Below are 9,818 nucleotides of genomic sequence, written 5' to 3' on the forward strand. Positions count from 1 at the left end.
AATTTTATATTCTCTAATAAATCAAGAAATTATAGGACAACCAGGGTCTTTATATTTCAAAGCATTATTGTTTTGAAGAATAACACTTACTTGTTCGGCTAAAAATGCTTTCATTTTCACATTCAGTTTCCTCTTCGTAGTGCATAGATCTTTCAAAAATTTAGCATAGGAAGAAACCTGCTTAATAGCATCCAACAAAGGTATATTGATTCTTACCTGTTTGAAAGTTTTAAAGATTTCAAAGTTGTGATTGACTTTTCTTTATTTGGTCATGGCATGAGGAAATGGAAGTGTTGATGGGGAATCAGTCTTTTCTTTATAATTTTCAAATTCAACCCCTTCCTTACCCTCAGAGATTGACTCATTATCTTTCTCATAAGGTTCAAGAGTAGTGACTAATTTGACTTGATCCATGTGTTGGCTTCCAAAACTACTTGCATTTGCATTGTATTGCCCCTTGGGATTTTGTTGTGGTGAAGATGAAAACTTAGCTTTCTCTTGAAAACTAAGACCCGATGTCAATTTTGCAAGAGTATTTTTAAAATCTATCATGTTTTGAGCAAGTTGAGTATTGATTGTCTCTTGCTTTTCAATGGATACATTCAATGTTTCCTCAAGATTTCTTATAGGAGGTATAGCATAAGGAGGTGCATATCCATGAGAATTTTAAAAATTATGGTGTGCTTGAAATGATAGTTGTAAAGTTTGTACATTGTTATTATCATTTTTCCAACTGAAATTTAGGTGATTTCTCCAACTAGGGTTGTATGTTTGCGAGTATAGGTTGTGGTTGGACAGTTATTGGTTGAGTGTTCATCTATTTCATATATTTGACACAAAATATTTTCAACATATCTTAATTTACTACTCTTTTTCAATTATAGTGCCTCGACTTTTCTAGCTAAAGATGCAAACTTGGCTTGGAGGTCATGATCTTCTCTAAGGTTGTATATACCTCCACTAGATGTATGATGTTGAATTTTACTCAGTGCCTCATAAGTACCAACGGTGTCCTAATTTTGAGCATTTTCAACTAACAACTCTAAGTACTCCTTTGCTTCATCAGGTTCTTTTTTTTCAAAAGTTTCATTGCACATCAACTTAACCATTTGCCTATCTCTAGGTGTTAACCCTTCATAAAAATGTGAAACCAATCTCCATGTTTCAAAACCATGATGAAGGAAAGTATTAAGCAAGTCTTGATACCTATCCCAATATTGGTAAAATGTTTCTCCTAGTTTTTAAGTTAAAGTGGTGATTTGTCTTTTGAATAAGTTTATTTTGTGAGATGGAAAAAACTTCTTTAAAAACTGCTATTGCATTTCATCCCAAGCATGAATGGATCTTGGTCTTAAATTTTATAACCATGTTTTAGCTTTATCTTTTAATGAAAAAAGAAAAAGCTTTAATTTGATGGTGTTCATGTTACAATTTGAGTCATTGTAGTTGTTACAGACCTCCTCAAATTCCCTTAAATACAAGTATTGATTTTCTAAATCTAAGCCATGAAAAAAAGGTAAAAGTTGAATAATGTCTGACTTAAAATTAAAATGAGATGCATCAAGAGGAAAAACTATGTATGATGGTGGTGCACTTGTTCTTATGGGGTTCTTGTGGGATTCATGTGGTATCTAAGTGTTTTAACACAATTATTTTTATTATTCTCATTATAAAGTGATTGATTATCTTCTTCGGCCATATTTTTTGAAAATGATGAGGATGCCCTACAAAGTCTACCACTTAATATACGTGACCACACTCTCATGCGCGTATAGGAATAGAATAAAAAGAAGAAGAAACAAGAGAAAAGAAACAAAGTTATATACAAAAAAAGTAAAAACAGAAAAGAGAAAATAAAATAAATACTATAATTTGTACAAGAACTTACCTCCCCGGCAACAGCGCCAAAAACTTGACATGATCAAAAGATTGATGTCTTCTCCCAAGTGTAGGAGTGTCGAAGTAATAAATAACCCGGCAAGACCGGGGTCGAACCACAGGGAGGTTAATTGTATAAATTATAAACAACAATTATAAACAACAATAATAGTAACAACAGCAACAACAATAATAATACTAGTAGTAGTAGTAGTAGCAGCAGCAGCAACAACAATAGTAGTACTAATAATAATAATAAAGAATAAGAAGAAAAAGAAGAAGAAGTTGATGAGAACTTTAAGATAGAAGATCAATATAAGGGTTAAATAATGATAACAATAAATATCAAGGTTAGAGGATCCACTAATGATATGTCAAACAAGTATAGTATAAACTCTTATTATTCAATTGGAAACCACACACAAAGAAGGTTCCAATCAGATTATAAATTGATAACATGATTACATTAGTTATCTTATTCGATTAATACTAATACTTGTAAATATTGTCAAGCATTCATTATTATAACTTATGTTAACAACAAATCAAGTTCCTTTCATAGCTCAGGTGTTAGTTATACCATACAGTATGGGCTATGAGAGTGTCAAGAATTTGTTGTATCAAGTGTTATACAACATAAATCTAGATTAGTCATTTAACAAACAAAGTATTAAAGAGTGAACAAGATAACAAATACAAAACATGTTAGTATCAAACATTAAAGTCCATATTAAGTTTACACTATACTTATTCTTACACTATTAGTAAAACCTTTTCACCTTGACATAATAAACTTAGCTAAACATAATGAAAAAAAAGAAAAATGAATAAACAAAATAAGAACATAAATAAGATAAAAGTCAACTAAGTTAAGGAAAGAAATTGAAAAGCATAAACTTCGTATTAATGAAACCAAAGCTTAGGCATTACAAAAATACAAAAAGAGAAAGCAAGAGCATGATTTTGATTTGGAAACCAAGATGTCTAAATGCATAGCAAATGCCTCTTTTTACGAGTCAAAATTAGGAACTATTAATTTGATGACTAATTGATAAGTGGGTGGCCAACTTTTGACTTGGTGACAATCTTTATTTTCTTTGTCTTCCCAAAACATCATTGATAACGTCAGAATTGGAATCACTTGAAAATATAAAAGTTGTAGAAAATTATCTCATCTTTCCAGGAAAAAAATAGAGGTCAATTTAACTTCTAGAACTTCAGATATGGGCCAAACACTGAACAGTGCTCGAGCTGTAGGACATATTCAGACTTTTTTGTTCTTGCTATAATTTGAACTTGAAAATGGCATTTTTAAATCTTGGGCTTCATATGAAAGTTGTAGGCCTATGTCTTACCTTTCCATCCATGTAAAGTATGCCTAAAGCTGAGATCTACAGCTTCAGATATGATATAATTATCAAACAGTGTTCCAGTTTGGATTGCACCGACATCTATTTTCTAAGTTTGGCCATCTCTTTATCCTTGCAATTTAAGTTCTTCAAGTCATCAATCAATCCTTTCATTTATGTGATAGGCCTGCATTAAAAATAGACATTTACCACAAATTATAGGTGATAGGCCTGCATTTAAAATGAATATTTACCATAAATTAAAGGTATCTTATATTATTAGATACGTTATTATAAAACATGCTTTAGTTAAGGAGTTATTGATACTTCAAGTGCAAAATGATGATATAAAATCTTGATTAAAATTCACTTTTAAGTACTAATCATTGCTCTATCTCTAATTCAATTATGAGTTTGAAGAAAATCATGTAGTTGTGGTATTTTACCATGTGACATCGATATAAAGGAATTGATTTCATGTTCATGGTCAAATCCAAGGTTCATTGCTTCTTCATCCTCAATAAGCATATTATGCAAGCTTTCATAATATTTACAAGTGTTTCTTCATCTCAATATCGAACAGGTCCACGTATAATTGCAAAAAAAGATTGGAGCACCTCAAATGCCTGCTCCACATCCTTTCTTGCAAACTCTTGCATACTTGTAAAATATTTTATCTTTGCTCCTAATGGTGTTGGGATTATCTTAACAAAGGTTGACCAATTAGGACAAATTTAATCTACTAAATAGTATCACATTGTGTATTCATACTCATTAATTGTATAATTGATAGGAGCAGTACGACCTTCAGCAAATGCACCAAAAATAGATGACTAATCAAGAGCATTAATATCATTTAATAATCCAAGCATTCCAAAAAAAGCATGTTATATCCAAAGATCTTGTGAAGCCAACGCCTCTAGAATTATAGTTAGTTCACGACAATGACTAATATACATCCCATGTCATGCAATTAGGTATTTCTTTCATTTCCATTTAGGATTTTTAGCAAAATAATCATTATATAACCTTAACTCACCTTCCTTTCTATTACGATTGACAATATTGTGATAAAAATTAGAGCCACAATACCCTGTTCTTCGCTCTTAATTATTTGATTGTTTTTCAACAACTACAGTGGTAGCAACTTAAAAAGCGAATACAGTAGTGGCATCATCAAAACCAAAAGCATCATAAAAATTACAATTAGAATGATTCATGATAAATTTTAATGAAATATAACAAAGATTGGAGAGAAGAAAATAACGAGAAAAAATATTAAAATATATGAGAATATTTATAGATGGATTATTTTTTAAAATTTTAAAATCTTAGAATGTTGGCAGTAATTTTTTAAAAAATTTAAAATGTTGGTGATTATTTTTTAAAAATTTAAAATGTTAGTGGTCATTTTTTCAAAGCTTGAATTTAGAAAAAAATTAAAATAAAAATTTAAAATGTTGGCTGTTTTTTACAAAGTTTGAATTTGAATTTACTTTTAAAAAATTAAATTTTTAATAATAACATATAAAACTAAAAATTAAAAATATTCTTATAAATAAATTCTAAATTATATCTTTTAACTTTCATATTACTTCATTAATTTTATATTATTTTTAGAAATCACTCATATTAATTGTATAATTAATAACATCATAATTATATTATATCTAAAATATCTAAATTAGTTATATAATTATATTAAAATTAATTTAACATTAAAGATATTAAAATATAATTGATTTTTCTAAATAACTTTTTATTATTGGAATGCATACGATAAAAAACGTTGTATTTATATTATTTAAAAAGTTATTTTATTAATTTAGCTCTTAAATATAGTATTTTTCATTAGAAATGTTTTTAGCCTAATACAAGTTCAGTTGGATTTGGTTGAAGGGTAGAGATCATCTTGGGGGGTTTCAGTGATTGTGATTTGCTCAAGAAGGGTGAGCCTGGGATGTTTCCAAGTCTCTATATATAGTGCTTAAAAGGAAAAGGAAAAAAACAGTGAAAGGAACAAACTAGAATAAAGAAAAAGAAGAGAGAGAATACAGGAGTGAATGGAAGTTGAGAATATATAGCTTTGGAAGATGGCTCACAATAGTTGAGAATAACTTTCCTAAAGTTACCTGTTTTTCCAAGTCTTCAGTCTCACAAAAGGGATGGATTCAGTGGTCTTTTTAGGCTGGAAAAGACATAAAACAACAGTGACAATTACAGGTATGATTTGTAGAATCTCTTCTTTATCATGATATATTTATTGTTTTAATATGGTTGCTAAAAGCTTTGTACCATGCTGCAATCTGGAAATATCACTCTCTCTCTTCTTATACATGAAAATAATAAGTTTTTCTAGTTTCTAACTTTGAGGTTGAGGTGATAATCTGGCCAAGCTTTCTTCTTAAGAATCAGGCCTTGAGTCCTTGTAGGAATGACGCCATTCTCTTTTTCAGCGTTATATCTGCTAGGCTCTTAAACCTACAGGATATACCAGTGTCATGAAAAGGGTTGGTGATGACTATTACATAATAATCTCGTTTCCAACTTGGATATTTATGAAATTCCAGTTCCAATAATATATCTTACATTAGCTTAGGCAAACATATATACTTCTTGTCCTCTGCCTAATGTGAGTGAGAGAAGTTCAGCAAGAAAAAATATATAACATGGATATGATCTCATGTTCTTTGCCCCCCAGCTTTGTTTTGAACCAGTTTGGCTATGTTTATCATGGAAGGGTTCTGGTATACAGTCTCAGTCCTTGAAGGATTTTGAGGGTATGTTCGGTCGTTAACACCAAAGATTCATCAAAGACAATGTAAAACATAACGGGTGCTGGGTTTGGGGTTTTCTGTTTCGAGGACTTCGTGTCCTTGTCTTGTTCTTTGTTTTCCTGTCCCCCTTGCTTGTTCACCAGCAGAAAATTGGAAAAAGCCTACAAAATATTTTATTACTCCATCGACAAAATCATTGATGGAAACATGTATCGGAGGATTTGTATTTTGTTGTCGATTCCATTGGGATTTTTATTTTTATTTTTGTCAGGATCGCTGATTAAATATTCTAGTTAAAAAATCAAATTTAACTATTTATTTTTAATTGATAACTCTATTAGTAATTTTAATGGCTGACGAAATATTCAATTGCGTATTCCATAAAAAATTCACTTTGATTGCCAATGAAATATTTTGCTGTCTATACCTTCCGAATGTGAGCAACCATTTCCAACGAAAACGAAAAAACAACATGTCATCGAATAATTCTATTAGAAATTCCAAAATAATCTATAATTTTTTCATAAAATATAACCAATTTTTTTTTTTCATGAAAACACTATGGAATTGAGTATTTCGTCGGGCAATTTAGTTAGAATGTCACACTTTTTTTTATTATTTGGTTATAATCCTAAAAGTTAAAATTATAATTCTATAAACTTCTAGCAACAACAACAATAACAAAAAACTTGTATGACAATAATTATATTAAAATAAATTCCATAAAAAAATAAAAAATAAAAAAATTTTAAACAAAATAAAAAGAAAAAAAATCTTAAACTAGAAGCACGAGGAAAAGGGAAATATAAAGTTAAATATGCATTTACTTCTTTCCATTTTCTATTATTTTTTTGTTTGACTTCTACTCTATTTTTTCTTTTAGTTGTACCCTCATTTCAGCCGGTTATTCTTAAACCTTATCTTAACCATCTACTTAATGATCGGTGATGTCTAGCTTGAGTCAGAATGTTATGTAACTACTAATGAAATATGACAACTTACTTTTATATCTCATGCCAATATCATAGGCAAATTATACTACTAATGAAATATGACAACTTACTTTTATATCTCATGCCAATATCATAGGCAAATTATAAATATGATTTCTATTGAATTCATCAGTTGTTCTAGCCTCCAATCATAATTAAAAATCATAATTAAAAATAATGAGAGAATGAGTAAAAATGTCTTTTTCATATTTGACAACCATGTCGAAATTATATGTCTTCAAAAAAAAATCAAAAACTAAAATTCATATTAATAATGCAAATAAATATTAGTTTTAATTAAAAAAAATCACAATACAATTTACAACGAATACAATTTACAACGAATGAGTTTGTTTTATTATTAATAAATGTTTTTAGTATTTTGCCCTTAACCTTCTTTTTTATATGAGTTTCCTCATATAACTTTATTGGAATTATTTGACACCTTAGCTATTTTTTCTGTAAAATAAATAGAATGTAAAAAGTCTCACAAACAATAAAATTAAAAAAAAATTAAATATACAACAACAAGCACTTATTAGGTGCCTTGTAAGGTTCACAAAATAAAGCACTCCCCCTGTAACATTCCCAATACAAAATTCATATTTAGCATAATATCAAGTTATGGTTTCTTGAAAACTAGGGTCATATATATATATATATATATATACGTTTCTTGAAAACTAGGGTTATATATATATATATATATGACATAAACAAAAAATATAAAAACATTATGGACTAGATTCATGCATTTTTAATTTAATAAACAAGAGTAAGATTTAAGGTAAATTTTAACCTTAAAAGAAGAAAATCATTAGTTAAGTTTAAGCATTTATATTAGTAGTTTCATTTACGTATAGAAAATTATTCTAAAAATTACATTACAAAAGAAAGTCAACATGTTAAAAATCACATTATAATCATCACCTAAACAAAAAAAAATACTAAATATGGTATATTGTTCTGCCCAAGTCTGGGATGAGCCTAAAAGTAATTTATTATACAATATGAGTACATAATTTAGCAATTGAACAAAATATACACACCTTTATTTTTATTTCATTAATACTTTATATATATCTTTCTACTAGTTAACTATTTGATTTCACTTAAATAATTCATTAATAACCCATCAAGTCAGTCGCACTAACATTACTAGCTTAACTCTAAACATCTAGTCAATTAAGTATTTTTGTAGTCAATTACATTGACGGCACTAGCTTTGCTTTGAAAAACTAATTAAAACATTTTGTGACAATTAGTTACCCTAATGTCACTAACTCCACTCATGAAAAATAGTTAAATTTATCCTTTCTTAATATTAATATTTTTTATAAATAAATGCATATCTTTCGTAGTATTAATATTTTTTATAAATAAATGCATATTATTAAGAATTTTCAATTATAAAAGACTTACAGAATCTTCTAAGCAAAGCAAATACAGGACACCTACATGGAGCTTGTGCATAAGTTAATGCTCCTTGTTATTGTCTTATCCCTTCAATCTTCCTTGTACCATTAAGAATACAATCATCATGAACAATCCAACTAATATTCTCAAATCTTAATAAGAGAAATTCTATAAAATCTTATACATATACATATTTTCCATGTTCATATTCATCCTCTTAAGTTTAATTATTAAAACTCTCAATTTAACATCAATTTCAGAAGGAGCTATAAGATATTATTTTGACCCCTTTCTCTTTGTAGGAAATATTATTCTAACGGTTGCTATTTTATTTATAGGTGTTATGAAGGTGTGTGAGACACATTTCATTCATGTTTCAAACTCACTCAAATTTTATATTCACAAAATTTAACCATAATCTTATTATTAAACAATATATTCAATACCAAGTAACAAGATTTTAATTTTCAATAACCCTGTCACTTCATAAGCTATATAAGACCTATGGAGAAACTAAAATCAATCAAAACAATACGAAACAACAATAACAATTCCACAATTTTGAAATTTTAAGGTTTAACCACAATCTCATTAACAATAATATCAAAAATTTAAGAAGACTTGATGACCCAGATGAGAAGAAAAAAAAGAAGAAGAAATCAAGCAACCCAAATGAGTAAAATTAAGGAATTAAATGAGGAAAAAAAACCATCAATTGAAAAGAATCTAAAACATCAAAAACCAAAGACAAAGTAAGAGAGATACTTGTTAAATGGTGAACAACTAAGAAAGATAGAGAGAGGTGGGGGCTGGGTTGAAATAGGGATTATGGATTTCAATTTGTTTAGAAGAAGAATGATTGATACTTAAAAGTGTATTTTTATCGAGGTTTTATATCATCATTTTGCCCTTGAAGAAGTATCAATAACTCCTTAGCTAAAGCATGTTTTATAATAATATATCTAATAATATAAGATACCTGTAATTTATGGTAAATGTTCATTTTAAATGCAGGCCTATCACATAAATAAAAGGATTGATTGATGAATTTAAGAACTGAAATTAAAAGGATAAAAAGATGGCCAAACTAAGAAAAGAGATGTTGGTGCAATCCAAACCGAAACACTGTTCGGTAATTGGGTCATATCTAGAGCTATAGATCTCAGATTTAGGTCTACTTTATATGGATGGAAAGGTAAGACATAGACCTACAATTTTCATATAAAACCCAAGAGCTAAAAAGGCCATTTTCAAGTCCAAATTATTGCAACAACAAAGAAGTCTGAATCTGTCTTCCAGCCCGAGCACTATTTAGTATTTGGCCCATATCTGGAGTTCTACAAATCCAAATGAGCTGAATTGTTTACACAAGAAAGCTGAGACAATTGCCTACAACTTTCATGTTT

The 9,818-nt window shown here is 28.7% G+C and overlaps 1 long non-coding RNA gene across 1 annotated transcript; it reads left to right on the forward strand.

Moving 5' to 3' along the window:
- Window positions 1-5,353: 5,353 nt before the first annotated feature.
- Window positions 5,354-6,210, forward strand: LOC105113869 (uncharacterized). The gene is made up of 2 exons (XR_840036.1): window positions 5,354-5,450; window positions 5,929-6,210. It is a non-coding gene; the product is annotated as an uncharacterized LOC105113869 (long non-coding RNA).
- The last annotated feature ends 3,608 nt before the right edge of the window (window positions 6,211-9,818 follow it).

This window comes from Populus euphratica, unplaced genomic scaffold, assembly GCF_000495115.2.
Source record: "Populus euphratica unplaced genomic scaffold, PopEup_1.0 scaffold459.1, whole genome shotgun sequence".
Classification (NCBI taxonomy): domain Eukaryota; kingdom Viridiplantae; phylum Streptophyta; class Magnoliopsida; order Malpighiales; family Salicaceae; genus Populus; species Populus euphratica.